General features: G+C 32.9%; 1 long non-coding RNA gene across 1 annotated transcript in view; it reads right to left on the bottom strand.

Annotated features, from left to right (window-relative positions):
• Positions 1-2,428: 2,428 nt before the first annotated feature.
• Positions 2,429-17,921, bottom strand: part of LOC142320104 (uncharacterized) — a 58,838-nt gene continuing 43,345 nt past the window's right edge. The window contains exons 2-3 of the long non-coding RNA XR_012755287.1: positions 4,030-4,286; positions 2,429-2,608 (exon numbers count right to left, since the gene is read on the bottom strand). This is a non-coding gene — a long non-coding RNA (uncharacterized LOC142320104). The remainder of the gene's footprint in view (positions 2,609-4,029; positions 4,287-17,921) is intronic.

Raw genomic sequence — 17,921 nt, 5'->3', positions numbered from 1 at the left:
TTCTATACCATTGTTACAGTCTCCGGCTAATACATTATTTTATTTACTCTCTCGACTCCTTTTATCTCTTGTTCGCATATATATATATATATATATATATATATATATATATATATATAGCCGTATCCAACCATCAGTTATCACTTTTGAAGCAGCTGTATATGAATGTACAGTAAACTAACCACCGATTGATTTTGACACGTAATATGGATTTTAATATGCCCAGTATCGAAGACTTGTTAAAATACAACAGGAGGAACGTAATGCTAAATCTGTGAGGCGTAAGTCCGATTTAAGGCCCAAAACGTCTGCAGTCATTTCTGAAGATAACAAATTGTACCGGTACGATCCGGAAGTAACACAGGAAATTTTTTAATCACTCACCGATTCCGACATACGACAACAAATAATAGAAAGCGACGACGACAGGCAACCGTTACGGGAAAATCAGCTGTAAGAGTTACTAAAGTGTCAGGAAACGATTTCAACGACGTCCAGCGACGAAGCGGAACCTGAACAACCGCTGTTGGCCAAACTGAAATCGAAGTCCGTTTCTGTGATGAAAGTGAAACGAATGAAGAATATGATAGCTATAGAATCGAAACGCCAGACCGCCAAAAAGATAACAGCATGTTCAAAACCTTCAAAAGGTCTACGGGTTTGACCCACTCTGTAACGTCGTCGGCCAGGTGGAGGAAGACTACCGTAGAAGAAGTTTTTCTCGTTTTCTTTTGGAAATATTATGAAATAGTCCAACTCATCTTTCAAAGAAAAAACATCAATGTCAATTTTGTACATATTCTTCAATATTTTTAACACTTTCTATCTTTCTTCTGTTGACAATTTCCGATAAAAAAATAACGAAAAGGCTCTAGAACAACTTCATAATTCTGAGCTCTTTGAGATAGTTGTGCCTTAGTGTTATCACATATGAAATAAAATGAATTGACTTTAAAATCTTCTCTAATTGTGTATTCATCTTTTTGATCAATCTGCGAGTTCAACATTGCAATTGTTTTTTGTTGAATCTGTAATTTTGTCTGTTTATTGTGTTGTTTTCAGCTCTTTAAATCTTTATCGCTGATTTTTCCCGTTGATAAAACAGGATAAAAATAATTAAAACCTAATTCAAAAATTATACGAAATGTTTAGTAGTTTTCCCATTAGAATGAACTAAGAAAAAGACCGGTTAAAAACATAACGTAAAAAAATATGTTTCTATTTCTCTCAGGTTCAAATCTAAATAAAGGTAGTGCTTTTATTCGGATTTTAATACAAGATAGTGAATACCGGTGTTCTTTGGAGGTTAGGTTTCAATTAACCACACGTCTCTGGAGTAGTCGACCTGAGTTTGTTCAAGACTACAAATTTACCGGTACAGTTACATTAGTCTGATAACTCGCTAATGACTTTGTTGATGCGACTACAAATAAAAGTATGTAAAAAAAGAAACAGATATTAATTTCTATATTTAAATACAACATCCATTCTTATAATAAAGTTAAGAAAGGCAGCGATTGTCGAATTTAATAATAGCAATCGAAGTTGTGTGAACTTTAAAAATACAAACAAAAATTAATGAAAACAAAAACGAAACAATTAGAACACAAATCTTATTTAATTTTATAGTCAACTAAAACAAGTAAAGAATTAAAGGAATTTTTTTTTTTTTATAAAAGACAATCATTAGTCATTAGCGGGTAAACAATACGTCTCGGCTCTTTTAAGACTTCTACTTGGCATTTTATCCTTGAATTATTATGGATTTATTCCGTTTTCTTACATTAAAGTAATGATTACTTATAAAAAACGGATTGTATTTATTTCCTAGACTTTAAAATTTTTTTCTAGTACTATTACCACTTTTACACTTATAGTATGCTTTGGTTGTAAAATGTAAAAATATATTCGCTAAGTAGAATTCCAACCATCTGTAACATAAAGAGTTCAGATTTTAAACGGTACACTCTATTGTACACTTTTCTGTTGCTGTTACATCCGTTATGGTAAATAGAATTCGATTACTCCTTGAAGTTTTTAAATCAATCGCTAACTTTTATGATGATGATGGAAGGACACCATAAAGTTGCAGGTGGGATTCATGAAAATAATGGGGATTAAATAAGAATGAGTTACGGTTAAATAAATGATTTAAATTAAGTTTTTCCATGATTTATTGATTTACAATTAAAAATCAAAATATTTACAATTTTAGATAATATATTCCCGAGCTTTCAGTAAAACAAATTTTATTGTTTTTTCATGGTGTGTGAATACACATAAAGTGAAATTATAAAATGTTTTGCTTCCTCATTGAAAAAAAAAAAAGAGTGTAATATTTTATGAATAAAACATTATTAAATAAAAGATAAATTGTCAAGGAATAATTTTTTCTATATTTTAAAAAAATAATTGTTAACGCCAAAAAATAATTTACATTTTTTTAAAATCAGGAATAATAACTATTTAACACTTTTTTTGGAACTTACTTTGAGTATGGCACCGTAATTTTACACAGAGCCATACTGTAAAGTATTAACAGTATTTCATTGGAGTGCCTTCCGTGAATTTTATTCTTCGCCTGTATGCTTCTTCTAGAGTTCCACAGCTTAAAAAATATAAACAATAACAAAATTAAAAATATGTTTTTTATTCAAAATTTTATATGTAAATTATACATTAAATCTTAATGTTAACATAATGTGTAGAAAATTGCATTAATGTGATGGCCTTAGCGGAACTGGCACGGAACTTTTTCTCCCCCATTTTAAATTAATAAATTTTCTATACATTTTGCTCAAAAACTAGAACACATATCTACATGCGGTTTAGTTTATATTATTCTTGTATGTTTACCTATAAAGCTATTAGGCTACTTTTTTTTTAAGTTTTTACTCTCTTGCCTAAGGTCTAAAAATATACCTTTTAGCAAGAAAAAAAAGATTTAATTTATTTATTATTTATAATAATAAAAATCTAAATCCATTGTTTTTAAGATAATTATTTTCTATAAAAATTAAAACAAAAATCATTGAAAAAAATCATTTTCAGTTTGCAGCGCTTTACTTTTTCCAGTCGAATGGAAAGCATAAATTAACTGGGATTGATTCCTTCCAATGACTTGTCGTTTACAATTACTTGTACAGAATTACAACAATGGACTGTATTGTTACAAGAATGAAAAAATATTTAAAGCAAGCGACCGCTTCTTTGACCTTCGAAAAAGTTGAACGGGCCTGTGAACAAATTTTGCATACACTAATCTATGAAATAAGTTAAAGTATCGAATTTAGATAAACAATATCATACAAAAGAAAATTATTATTTTAATATTTATCATACCGAGGTAAAAACTGAGATAGTTTAGTTTTAGAGGCATTATTAGGTTCAGAACTACTTGAACAATATCATGAGTGATGTTATCAGAGGTAACAAGTGCACGTTAATTACTTACACGGGAATTTTCAAAAAATTCTAAAGCATCCAGCATATCTACTGTTGTATTAGACGCTTTACCTACATTTTTATGTATTTTACAGAATATCTTCAAACTAGGCATTTTAGTTATCCAAAATATATAAACGTTTTAAAAACATCACTAGAATAACTTTAAAAGCACAAATACACATAATATTTTGTACAATATAAACAAACATTATCCGAAATTTGTACAGCTGTAATGTTAACTTACTCTTCGATGGAGCAGGTTAGGATACATGCACACATTCCCATAAGAATACCGAAAATTGTATAAATTAAATGTGATGAAATCATGGTTTAAGGAGGATGTCGATGATGATTTGTAAAAATTTTTAGAAGCAGAAACCCTCTTACAAACATCAGAAATTATATATAATTTTTAACAAAAAAAAAACGAGAAAATTTTAAAATGTAAAAAAACCATAAATCGATTCTTTTTTCGATTTGTTCCGTGAAAACCCCATTAAAGTGTTTAAATAAATGAATTACATTTTTTAAAGATATTATTGTTTATATATAATTAAAAAAAAAAATTATTTTTTTACTTACATGTTTCTTCCACTTCGTCGTACCAATGCCTTTGGCATAAAATCGGCGTGTTGATCTCTAAAGTTATTCATCAGATTTGTACGCTTTTTTTAAAGAAGGAATAGAACGAATTTTATGATTCAGATTTAGAGCCAAAAATAATGTGTCATCCTTGTTTTCGTCAAAAGTCAATTTTATATTTTTTGTTTGAAATAATTTTCGATTTCATAATTTCTTACAATTTTTAATTTTATGTTGGCAAGATGTGTGACAATTTTCTGCAAAATTAAAAACAATGTATAATTGTAAATTGTAGTAATAGTTATAAGCAAATTTACTAAACAAATTTACAATAAATTAGCTTAACTTTGAAGATGATAAGGCTGTTTTATGCTGTGTAAGGCAATTTATGGAATAGATTATGTGTAGACGTATGAACAGATGTTTCAAATTTGATTTACAGATTTATCGTATCGCATGTTTCTTGTAATCGATACGATTATCCAATAGAATTTGTTGTGTACTTGTCACATTTAGTGGGCCGTTAATTTATTTTCTCACCGATGTAACATATTTTTATTTATTAATTATTGTATGTCGTACGTAATTTGGAAATTGCTATTTCTGGACTGTAATTTTGTAATTTCGTATTATTTTTTTATTTATTTACATAGTAACAAGAAGTACACCAACTCCTATTTTTACAAGGTTATTGATAAATCGTGTATATTTATTATGTGTCGTATTAAATGCAAAATCATAATTATGAAGAAACATTTTTTTTTTACTGCTTTTTGTCGAAAAAAACCCGCACATTTATTAGAAGGAGAGTCATTGAAAATGTGTTTTGTACACTGAATATTTTATTGTTATCACCTAGACTGTTTTGGACGTTTTCCTCTGTTGACAATTTCCGATAAAAAAATAACGAAAAGGCTCTACAACAACTTCATAATTCTGAGCTCTTTGAGATAGTTGTGCCTTAGTGTTATCACATATGAAATAAAATGAATTGACTTTAAAATCTTCTCTAATTGTGAATTCATCTCCTACTTTTTGATCAATCTGCGAGTACAACATTGCAATTGTTTTTTGTTGAATCTGTACTTTTGTGCGTTTGTTGTGTTATTTTCAGCTCTTTAAATCTTTATCGCTGATTTTTCCCGTTGATAAAACAGGATGAAAAATAATTAAAATCTAATACAAAAACTATTCGAAATGTTTAGTAGTTTTCCCACTAGAAAGAACTAAAAAAAGACCGGTTAAAAACATAACGTAAAAAAATATGTTTCTATTTCTCTCAGGTTCAAATCTAAATAAAGGTAGTGCTTTTATTCGGATTTGAATACAAGATAGTGAATACCGGTGTTCTTTGGAGGTTAGGGTCCAATTAACCACACGTCTCTGGAGTAGTCGACCTGAGTTTGTTCAAGACTACAAATTTACCGGTACAGTTAAATTACACTGATAGCTTGTTAATGACTTTAATTGTTGATGCAACTGTAAATAAAAGTAAGTAAAAAAAGAAACTGATGTTAATTTGTATTAAAGATATTTAAAAACAACTTCCATTCTTATAATAAATTTAAGAAGGGCAGCGATTGTCGAATTTAGTAATAATAGCAATCGAAGTTGTGTGAACTTTAAAAATACTAACAAGAATTAATAAAAACAAAAACGAAAGAATTAGAACACAAATCTTATTTAATTTTATAGCCAACTAAAACAAGTAAAAAAAAGGAAGTTTTGTTTTTATAAAAGACTATCATTAATTTATAATTTTTTTAACTCCAAAAAATAATTTTCATTTTTTATTTAAAGAAGAAAAAATAACCATTGTAATATTTTTTTTGGAATCTACGCATTAGTATTCATCATAAAATCTTAATCAAACTAACGTTTTCTGTGATCTAGAAATTGAGAAAATTTACTCATAAAACCTGAGGTTGCTGTTTGTATTTTTCTTTCTATTCTAAAAATTATTGTATATTTATTCACTTACAACTGGTTGTAGAAGAGAATTTAGAATTTTTACCCTTTTACCGAATTTAAACATATTCAAAATTTTGAAAATTGTAAAGGCGATTTTAAACACGATCTCCAACTAACCTTTTTTTAATATAATCAATAAATAAAATTCTATTTTGTTTAAAAAAAAGTGCTTTTAAGGTTAACAATGTTAAGAACATCCCGGTCAATGTTATAACCCCGGTCAGTTATCAAGGGCTGTCCTCCTCAGCGATCCGCCTTCTCATGAGCAGGGCTGCCCCTGTGAGTCCCTACCACCAGACTAAATCCCGTCCCATTCCTAGCGTACATTGTTTCTTTGACCATGGTAACAACAGCGTCCCATTCTCCAGGGTCAATCTACATACTCCAAGAGCCTGCCTCACTACATCCCATCTATAGCACAAGTATATAATGAATGTTCAGCAGTATTAATACCATTACAATAGCAACATTCAGATGTTGTACTTTTGCCGAACGGGTGGAGGAAGGCTCCAAACTCTCTGCGACCAGTTAACGGCAGCGAGAGATGGAAATCTACCTCATCGTAACGTCTTTTAACCCACATACCGACCGAGGAGATAAGTCTTTTAATCCTCTTTTAGACTCGACGTCTGCTCGATCCTTTTTGTGGTCCGACGCGTTTACAGGAATTTTCCCCGAGTTATTTGAGTGTTTCTGAGAAACATGTTCGGTCCCCTGCTGTTGAACCTAGTATTCTACGGTTTTATAGGATTGACATTTCCAGAAGGGTCACGGCCCAGGCTTACGCCGATGACTGTCTCCTATTAGTTTGTGGTAATTCACGACCACAACTAGAAGACCGGGAGCAGACGTCCTTGTCAACCGCAGAGAGCTGAATGGACATTCAAAAGATTTCTGTGCCCAAGACAAAGTTTAGGCTTCTCAAGTTATCGTACACTCGTGACCCCCGTATTAAATGTAAAGACTGTGTAATTAGCGGAGTTACAGTTCATAAGAACCTAGATGTTTTGTTTGATGAAAACTTGCTGTTTAGCAACCGCATTAGACAAGTAGCGGCTGATACCGTCTCAGTGATGAACAAACTTAGGAGGATTGCTCGGAAAGACTATGGGTTGTCGGGCCGTAAAATGTACATGGTGTACCGAGGTGTTTGGGAAAACATGATCCCTTACGCGGTCCCCTATTGGGCGCATAGGTTGGATATGAATAGAGCACTTGTTCAAAATTTAAGGAGTGCCCAGCGTAGAGCCTTAATTGTATGCACTAGTGTTTTTAAAACAACCTCCTACGAGGCTACCACCATATTGGGAAAGGCTCTCCCAATCGGTTTAGTGGTGGAAGTTCGGGCATCCATGTGAAGTTTGCGAAGCGGCTGGGAGGCCGAGGTATTAGGAATGCGGTTTCGAGCCGGGCCAGTACCGGAGCGGAACGGTGATCATGCACCGGATCTAAATTTAGTTCAGTTGCTCATCTCCCCCTGGCGAAAGAGGCTGCAGAGCCTTGCAATGGAAGCATCGCTGCTGGAATGGGACACCAAGACTAAGGGAAGATACTTGTATAAGTTTATACAGCATTTAGAGGGATGGTATGCCTCGAGTTGGTTTTTAAGAGAACCGGTGCCCGGGTGTTCACCAACCACGACAACTTGAACCAATATCTGTTGCGGTTCCGCTTGCAGCTATTGAGCTGTGCGTCTGCGAGAGGTCCATTCAAATGAACACCTCATGTTTGACTGCCCTCCTGTTTGGGGTGCCAGAGATCGGGCCTCCCTGTAACTTTGAGATCAAGGGGAAAATTGGCCACTCACAAATAGCGAGTCAATGTGGCGAGAACTGCATTGTCGGATAGTGTTAGAGTTCCTAGATGAGGTTGCTTTGTTCAACCGGCAACCGTAGTTTATTAAGGGAAAGACTCTTACCGCATTGCCGTGGGAGGTTAACCCTGAGGATGGCTGACCACCAGCCAATTATTATGGCTCCAAGCGCTGTAAAATGGTGGACAGGCACTTTCTGACATTCAGCGACCTAGGTGTGGCAGTGAATTGCTGCCTAGCCGAAATAAATTTTATTATGGATGTCATATATATTTTTAATAGTTGACGGGGTGCGCCTACCCATTTTAGCAAATATATGACAACTGAGTGGTTGGGACATGTAAGCCGGTGGTGTATGGACCGCGCATTGTCCGCTCTCGCTATTAGGTAAGCTCTAGGAGCTATGTTAGGAAACTGGTCGCTAAACTGTTCGAGGCTCAGCTGCCGAACGGCAGCTGAGCCTCGAACAGTTTGCCGGCATTCGGTCTTATGCTTTAGGGTGATCATCCAGAAAATAAAACTAATTTGCGCATCACATGCGAACAGCTTCACTCACAACACTGGATCAAGCCCTGCTAGTGTCAGTTGTTGTGTTAGCGCTCTACGTAATTTCGTAGCTGTACTGTGATACGGAATGATTTTTACTTGTTATTGCTGAGTGCACCAGGCCTATCATGATTCTTGTCAATGGATTAGAGGGCAGAGCGACGAACATATGTGGTGGTTGTTGACTCCTCCAAGGATGAGGAGGCAGCAATGCATGATATTTATCCTGCCTTGCAGAAGATCAACACCACCTTCCATGTGCATCATTTTTTCGGGTATCACGTTGAGTAAGTGCCTAAGGAATGTTGTGGAGTACGTCACAAGGGGGGCGGATTGTAGATACTCCATCAGAACATTCCGTGTCGCTGATAGGAGAGTGGAGAAGTCTATAGGAAAGGAGCAAGCGACTGCAACAGAGTCCCTAACATTATTGGTATTAGCTGAGGGGCAGACTTATGCAGACCTGCTAAGGGAAGTGAAGATCAGTATTGCTAGCGAGGAGACAGGAAAGGTGCTTTCCGTTAAGAAAGGCGTAAACGAAGAGCTCCGAATCAGGGTCAAAGGAGAGCAGTAAGCAGCCACCAAACTAAGAGAAGTAATATCGAAGAAAGTCCCTGAGGCGAAGATGGCGGAGGGTGGAAAAAAGGAGCGCAATGTAGCACTATTGGTGAATGACTTCAATGAGATTACTACAGAAGGGAAAGTGAGAGGTGGCGTTGCAGCGGCTGAAGGCGTTGAGAGGGAAGTGGTCAAGGTCTCCTCCTTGTGGAGAGCGTTTGGGAGCACTAAGATGGCCTCAGTGCTTATAGGAACAACAAGTGGTAAAACGCTGTTGAAAAAAGACCGCATAAGGATAGGGTGGATACTCTATAGGGTCACAGAAAGGTAACCTTAGAATCGGTGCTTCCGGTGTAGCGAGAATGAATACCTTGTCTCTAAGTGTAAAGGGGAAGATCGCCGGAAGCAGTATTACAACTGCGGCAAAGTGAGACATATCCGTGAATGCAAGGAAGCCATGATGAAATGTCTCAAATGCTGAGAGCAGGGCATAAACTTGGTGATTATAACAAGAGAAATGGCTAGATTACATCATTCTAATGCAAACAGGAGTAGGTTGGCACATGATGTCGCATGGAAGGTGACGGTGAGAAGCTGAGCGAACTTCATCCTGTTGAGTGAAGCAAGTAAAAAGCTGGCTGAGTAGAAAGGCTGGATAAGGGACGCGGTTGTAGACTTTGCGTTCGTGGAAGTGTTCCGAGCCCTTTCAATCAACAGTGTAGCTATTAGGAGTCCACTTCAATCCAGTTCAAACCACTCCAGCTCAGTTTAGTTGAGCCCAGTCAAGTCCAGTCCAGTTGGGAGTTGAGTAAGAGACATCAAGTGATGAAGACGTGCTGTCGAACACCCCGTGGTTTTTTTTCTTTTTTTGATTGTTTTCTGGGTTTTTGATGATTTGGACGTTTGTAAAGTTTCAGTTTATTATTAATAGATGTGTTTGTGAAGTTTTGAAGAATTTGGACCACGGACTACTAACTTTTTATTCGAGTTTTTTTATGGATCGACTGTATTGCTATTGCCAATAAGGTTCACTAATTGACTAATTTAACTCTGCGAGTTATAACAAGAAGACAGTAAATAAATAAATCAACCACTTATTAGAAAAATTTCAACTTATTTTTCAGATAAGGTGCACCAAATCTAAGTGTTCAGGTAGTTTATAAGGGGATTCCTTTTTTCCATCTTAGCTCCCTTCCGTAACTCAAAACCTCAGTAAGAAATAAAAAAGAAAAGAGGTTTTCCAAAAAAAATAAAAACCTCTTATCTTTTTAATTTCTCAGTAACAAATAAAGAATCAATCTGATTTTAGGGAAGTGTAATTCATGTCAGTAAGCCAATTTCCAGATTTTTTAAATTAGATCTTGAAAGGAGCTGAAGGAAGGTAAAAAAATCTGATGTGGACACCAAATGACTTCCTTGTACGCCTAATAAATTACATATATTTTTTATTAATTTTTTCTTATTTTTGAATTATTATTTATTGTAAAAATGTTTTTACAGTCAGATGTTAATAATTATTAATAAATCAATATGTTTAGAAATAAAAAAAAGGAAATGAAATGGCATTCAACCGTGTGCCTTCCCTTTGTAAGATCCAAATATTTCATTAATTAAACTTTTATTGGGCTCTAACTGAAACCAATGAAAAAAGTTCCACTTACGATATATCGTTGAAAATCTCTCAATGAGGTATTATTAATGCAGTTAAAAAATAGTCCAAAATATTTAGATTTTGGGCTTTTTTGGACACTTTTGGCTAAGTTGATTGCAATCAAAGGGTAGGTGCACAAATAGACGATACAACAGTCCTAAATCCAAAATTTCAACATTCTACGACTAATTGTTTTGGAGTTATGCGAGATACATTCGTACGTACGTATAGACGTCACGCCGAAGCTAGTCAAAATGTATTCAAAGATGGTCAAAATGGATATTTCCGTTGAAATATGAAAACCGAAATTTTTCGCGATTACAATACTTAAAAATTTGAACAAAGATTGGAAAATTTTCCCAATCCCGATTACAGTAAACGAGTTATTCAATAGATTTTGCTTTTCAAATACTTTTCAGATAAATATTTAAAAAACATTTTGGGTTTTTTTTTTAATTCCGATCTTTTAAGGGGTACAAAAGTATACGGCGCTGTGAGTAAACCAACACAGCCACTGCCACTTTTACTGTATGTGTGACAGGCTGCATCTGCCTCCGGTTACTTGACTAAAAAACATAAAATTAAAAGATTGACCGCTATGAGAAACGCAAGTAACCACATAGCGCGATCGAAGCTGTGATGGGAAGCCAGTATATATGTATATTTTTTTGTTAGACGGGAGTCAAAATGAATTGTTCCTTCTCCCTTTTCAAGATTGAGTGGGTGATCATCTAGAAATTCTCCGATATACAAAGTTTGAAAAGATTAACATTATTTCCATTATATCGTAGTAAAACGTATATACTATATTCCTGGGAAAGGAAAACTAAGTTTAAAAAAAAAAAGTGAAATTTTTTTATTAATTTTAAATCTAAATAAGTACGTTATTTCGTATTTTTAAGAAGTTCAAATTCAGTAAATTATGTAATATGAATCAATATTTTATTTGTTTTTAAATATTCAAAGTAAAACCTTGTGTAACTGATTTAAATCGCTACACACTACAATATATTATGCAGAAAGTAAGACAGTTACATCATTTTTTTTTTTCACATTTAAAAATTATTGCTCTTTTAAAGTGATATATTTTAATATATATTCTTAATTAACGTAAAAAAATTATGCTAGTTCTTAAAATAATCTTTTTCTCATGTATATATAAACAAAAACGTTACCTTGATTTATTAAATGAATTTTTGTTTCTTTATTCGACGATACGGTATTGTTACGTATGTACACTTAATCGTGTGATTTCAAAATAATTTATTGTAAAAATACACCTTGAACCATCAATCTATTTTCCCTAGGGATAAACATAATATTCACGTTCTTCTATTGTACCAAGGATGATTATTTTAAATAAAACTACTGAGGGTCATATTATATATATATTTTTTTTACGAGATTTCTGGCTAATACTTGCAAGGTTCCTTTCACTATGTGCTTATTTTATCGATGTTTAAAATTTAAAATCACGTCTCAGTTTAGCCAATTTACATAGAAATATTGTCTGTTACCATTCAGTTAAAAAGTTCTTTAAAATTTATGAGGCAATACAACTGTTAAATAAAAAAATGCTTATCTAAAAAAAAACACAAAAAAAGAAACAATTCTTACTAAAAAGTAATAAATAATTTTTTTCAAAATTACTTTCGAAAAAATTACTTTAAAAAAAATTTCCTTTTATGCGTGACTAAAATATGTAGGGTGGGATGCGCTCTCACGTACAACCTCTTTATAATTAAAGCGTGCTCCAAACTTTTCTTTTAGTCAATCATTAACAGTTTTTTTCCAAATAAGCTTCTTGAAAATAACTTTTTAAAAACTAATTTCCTTGAAAATAAAATTATATTTAACTTTTAACGGAAATTTAAAAAAATTGTTCAATTTTTTTCTATTTTTACAATTAAATGAAATTATTATCATATTTTACATTAGTTATATATATATATATATATATATATATATATATATATATATATGTGTGTGTGTGTGTGTGTGTGTGTGTGTGTGTGTGTGTGTGTGTGTGTGTGTGTGTGTGTGTGTGTGTGTGTGTGTGTGTGTGTGTGTGTGTGTGTGTGTGTGTGTGTGTGTGTGTGTGTGTGTGTGCGTATACCGGGGATCATTTGAATTGTTACCACATTTATTATTCAACAGCTATCAGTGCCATCGATTTCTGTTTGTAGGCATGTATACTATTCTCTGGGGGAACCTTTTTAAAATTATTTTCAAATGACTGGAACCCACCTTCTCCGATACACCTACTGCAACTCAAAAATCTTAAATGGCAATAGTAACATTACATTAATTGATAACCCAAAAAAAAGAATAATGCATTTTGGTGAAAACAAAATCTGCCCGCACTTTAGCTCGACAGGTGCGAAAAAATATTTGAGAAAGTCCTTTTTTTAAATTTCAATCCAACAAAAATAATTATAAAATTACGTGATATTATTTCTTAAACCGTTTGAAATAATCATAATCTGTCGATTAAAACAGAGAAAACTATTTTTTAAATTACCAACATAAAATTTCGCCCTTAAATGTTTTCTAAATTCTCTAGGGTGGAAAACTTATTTTTTTAAATGAGACGATGTAGCTTATGACAGGTCATTGGAAGGCCCGTTGAATGACAAGTAATTTGGTACAAATAAAATAAAAATTGGTTAGCTGGTATTGAAGTTATGATTAAATTTTTTTTTTTTTATGTTATGTTGAGATACAGTGTTACTGACCCAGTTACTGACCCAAAGCATTAGTTCTGAAATCGTCTGTTCATGTTAAAAATATGAGTTTTAGGTTTCTCCAGCATTGAAAAAACGGAACAGTAAACACAGCATTATAACATCAGTTAAACATACGAAAAACCAATAATAATAAGGTACCTACTTCTTTGTTGGCAACATGTTGAAAAATTGATTACCGTGTAATAGCAGGTTATAATTTTCTGCCAATTATTGAGATCTTAGTTTCTATTGTAATTTTTTTCAAATTGTTTTCTTTCATATTGTATTTAATTAATGGCAAAAAGTATTTATTGTATTAATTGCATCATATTTTATTTAAGTTGTGTTCTTTAGTTAAAACCGTATTTGATTTGTGTTGTTGTTCTACCATTAAGCCTTTCAGTTTTTGTCTTTAGTGACTTACAATCTGGAAGAAAGGACTCAACTAATTTTTACATACAATACAGACAATAAAATAAATGTCCTAGGAAATCTGGCCAAGCGTTTAATGAACGACATCCAAATAAAAATGTTTCACACTCTTACATTTCAAAACTTGTAAAAAAATTCCAAGAAATCTGTCATGAATAAGAAACGTGCAGAGCAAAAGATTTTAGACGAATTAACTTTGGTTGAAATCTTGGGAAATGTAGTAGCAAATTCTTATAGCTCAATTCGTATAGTATACCGTGGTTTCTTATGGATCTGTCTTCACTACATTAAAATTAAATAAATTTTTTCCGTATAAAATTCAACTACATCAAAAACTGAATGTGGATGATGATGACAAAAGGATTGAATTCTGTGAAGAAATGATTCGATTAATAGATTTTAATCTAATGTTTACGAAAAGTATTTATTTTTGTTAATAAACATAACTACCGATACTGGAGCGATTTAAATACTCATGTTTTCAATGTTGGAAATCCTAAACGAATAAATGTTTGGGCCGGGATTTACGGTGATAACATAATCGGTCCAGTATTTATCGATGGGAATTGGACAGATGAAAAGTATTTGCAATTGCTGGTTAAAGTTATTCACCCGCTAATAGTCGATGCCTTAGAAAATCAGTTAGGTGGCAATGGAAACATGTTACTTAACGAAGACATGCTTCACTTTCAGCAAGATGAAGCCCTCCTCACTGTTCACTTCCAGTTCGACAACGGTTGGACCGCATGTTTCCCGGCCATTGGATAGGTAGAAGAGGAACAGTTGGGTGACCGGCAAGATTTGCTGATCTTACGCCACTGAACTTTTTTTTGTGGGGTCATTTAAAACCAATAATTTATAAAGAAATTCGTGCTAATATACAAGAGTTGAAAAATAAAGTATAAGAGCATGTAAGGATATATGTAACTAAAGAAACTTTTATAAAAGTAAGATGTGAATTTCAACAAAGAGTTTATTTTTGTTTACAGGAAAATGGGAATCATTTTGAACAAGTGATTTTTAAAAACGATATCTTTTTAAAAAGTTTATTTTATCGAGTTAAAAAAGATTTTTTTTCATTTTAGAACTTACTTCCCCAGCCTCCTCCTCAGCCACGGCAACAATCTGAGAATCAACCTCCGGGTCCAGGCTCCTGTAAGTGATACGTCCCAGTCCTCTTGCCATTCCCGAAGAAGGAGGGATGCAGAGTCAGCCTTCTTCATCCCTTCGTACATCCTCTTCAGCTGTAGGGCCCGCAGACGGATCTGCGGGACTCCGGCCAGCACCCTCACTGACTCAGTGGACACCGTTCTATAAGCAGCCACAGCCATTTCCTTGCGAAATGAACTTTTATGTTATGTTTAAAAATTAAGTTTTTAGTCGTAAAATGTTACAAATATTTTTTTTTCAATATAGAATAAAAATATTTTATAATTTCAATTTATCTGTATTCACACACCATGAAAAAAACAAAAAACACTGGTTTTAATGAAAGCTCGGAAATAAATTATCTTAAATTGTAAATCAATAAATCACAAAGAAGCTTAATTTAAATCATTTTTTTAGCCGTAACTCATTCTTATTTAATCCCCATTATTTTTATCGATCCTACCTGCACCTTTATGGTGTACTTTCATCATCATCATCATAAAAGTTTTAAGATTTATTTAAAACTTCAAGGAGTAATTGAATTCTCTTTACCATAACGGATGTAACAGCAACTGCAAATGTACCGTTTTAAAATATGAACTTTTCATGTTACAGAAAGTTGGAATTCTACTTAACGAATGTACCTTTTTAAATGTAAATGGTTGTCGTGTGTCTGATACAACCAAAGTATATATTTTTTTTTTTTTGTCTTCAGTCATTTGACTGGTTTGATGCAGCTCTCCAAGATACCCTATCTAGTGCTAGTCGTTTCATTTCAGTATACCCCCTACATCCTACATTCCCAACAATTTGTTTTACATATTCCAAACGTGGCCTGCCTACACAATTTTTCCCTTCTACCTGTCCTTCCAATATTAAAGCGACTATTCCAGGATGCCTTAGTATGTGGCATATAAGTCTGTCTCTTCTTTTAACTATATTTTTCCAAATGCTACTTTCTTCATCTATTTGCCACAATACCTCTTCATTTGTCACTTTATCCACCCGTCTGATTTTTAACATTCTCCTATAGCACCGCATTTCAAAAGCTTCTAATCTTTTCTTCTCAGATACTCCGATCGTCCAAGTTTCACTTCCATATAAAGCGACACTCCAAACATATACTTTCAAAAATCTTTTCCTGACATTTAAATTAATTTTTGATGTAAACAAATTATATTTCTTACTGAAGGCTCGTTTCGCTTGTGCTAATCGGCTTTTTATATCGCTCCTGCTTCGTCCATCTTTAGTAATTCTACTTCCCAAATAACAAAATTCTTCTACCTCCATAATCTTTTCTCCTCCTTTTTTCACATTCAGTGGTCCATCTTTGTTATTTCTACTGCATTTCATTACTTTTGTTTTGCTCTTGTTTATTTTCATGCGATAATATTCAAATATGATAAAGAAAACGATTATAATTGAAGCAGCAATACTTTTTAAGTAGTTATATTTGTGAATAAAATACGAAGGCTTCACTAGTTCTTTCTTTAATTAAACGATCTCTTTCCCTAGATTTTAAAAATTAATTACAATTATTTTCATTGTCTTTATTATAAATACTTTCTCAAGAATCAAGTTTATCTAGTATTGTTAGTATTTGGCACGTATGAAATTTTTAATCAATGCTAATTCTTTTTTATATTATTATTAAAAGAATTTTCCTGCAGACAAATAAAATTATCTATATAATAAACCAAGTTTCATCCTTCAAAATCATCGCAAAAAACTTGAAGTGTTAAATTTAAGTGTACTTATACATGATAGAAGACTTATAATCAGACAATATCATCTCTTGCAATAAAAAATTATACGAATGACACAAACGCAAGTGCAGATCGGCTTTAACGTGACGTCATATCAAAAAAATATCTTGTTTATTACTTGGGACGTAATCAGCTTACTCTAATTTAATTTACTAAATCTTCATTCTTGTTTTTTAGTTTTTTTAGTAGAATAAATCCGATTAAATAAAAATTAAGTTACAACATGTTTAAATTTTACATTCAATAGTATGTCAGCTACATATAGTAGTAATAGGCTTGACCACTAATCGGTCAAAATAGAAAAAATAGTTCAAATAATAAAGCATAAATTAATCTAAACAAGTTACTGTGTCGTAATCTTATTTAAAAAATATATTTATGTATATTTTGAAATAGAACATTTTTGTAACTATTTCAAGATAACATTAATGTAACGTTTAATTGAAAATAATTTTTAAATTTTCATGTTTTGTATATATATATTTTTTCATACTTTATTTATTTATTTTACTTTCTCAGCTGTACTTTTATACAGTATAGTATGACTCATACTAACCAAAAAATACAAGTTTAATGATATACTCGTATCTACTTACGTATTATGTAAGTTTATGCTACGTTGGCCTCTTTTTTTTCTTCAGATTTCCAGACTGCCTAAACTGATTTGGATGAAATTTCCGATGATTTCTGTATATATAGGGTACTGATGTCATTTAATTTTTGTTATAGTCGATCCTTATGGATCCCGTATCTCAAAGTTTTTCTCAAAAGGTAGGTAAATTTTTCAACTTAATTTAATGCCACATAGACAGTTATTCTTTTAGTTTTTTTTTGTTTTTTTGTTTTTTACAGTATCCTGACCACCCTTATGGGAAGATACCCGCCTTGTGACGATCCCAATCGCCACATCACCCTCTCCGTTCCTAGCTCTGATGAATTTTACGAGAAGTCGTCTTTTAGACCATCCAAACTTGATAACACAACACAATCATCAATTTTACCTCTGTCAGGATGTCACCGATGCAAATTCCTCGGCAGATATTTCCATCAGTGTATTTACACAACTTACTATCAACTTCGAATGGCCTCTTCCAACCACGACCACCAGCCATAACTTATAACCCTTAACTATCAAATTAACCGATTCGTGGATGCGCAAAAAGAAGTCAACTCAAAAGTTCACTTGATTTACTCAAAATTAAGAAACAGATTCACAAATTTAACTAGCCCTAATGAAAACATATCCTATTTCTCTTCCCTGGTCCGTTTTCGGAAGCGAG

The sequence above is a fragment of the Lycorma delicatula genome, chromosome 2, assembly GCF_047948215.1.
Source record: "Lycorma delicatula isolate Av1 chromosome 2, ASM4794821v1, whole genome shotgun sequence".
Classification (NCBI taxonomy): domain Eukaryota; kingdom Metazoa; phylum Arthropoda; class Insecta; order Hemiptera; family Fulgoridae; genus Lycorma; species Lycorma delicatula.
Note: the sequence above shows the minus strand (reverse complement) of the source record. Positions and strands in the feature narration are given on the sequence as shown.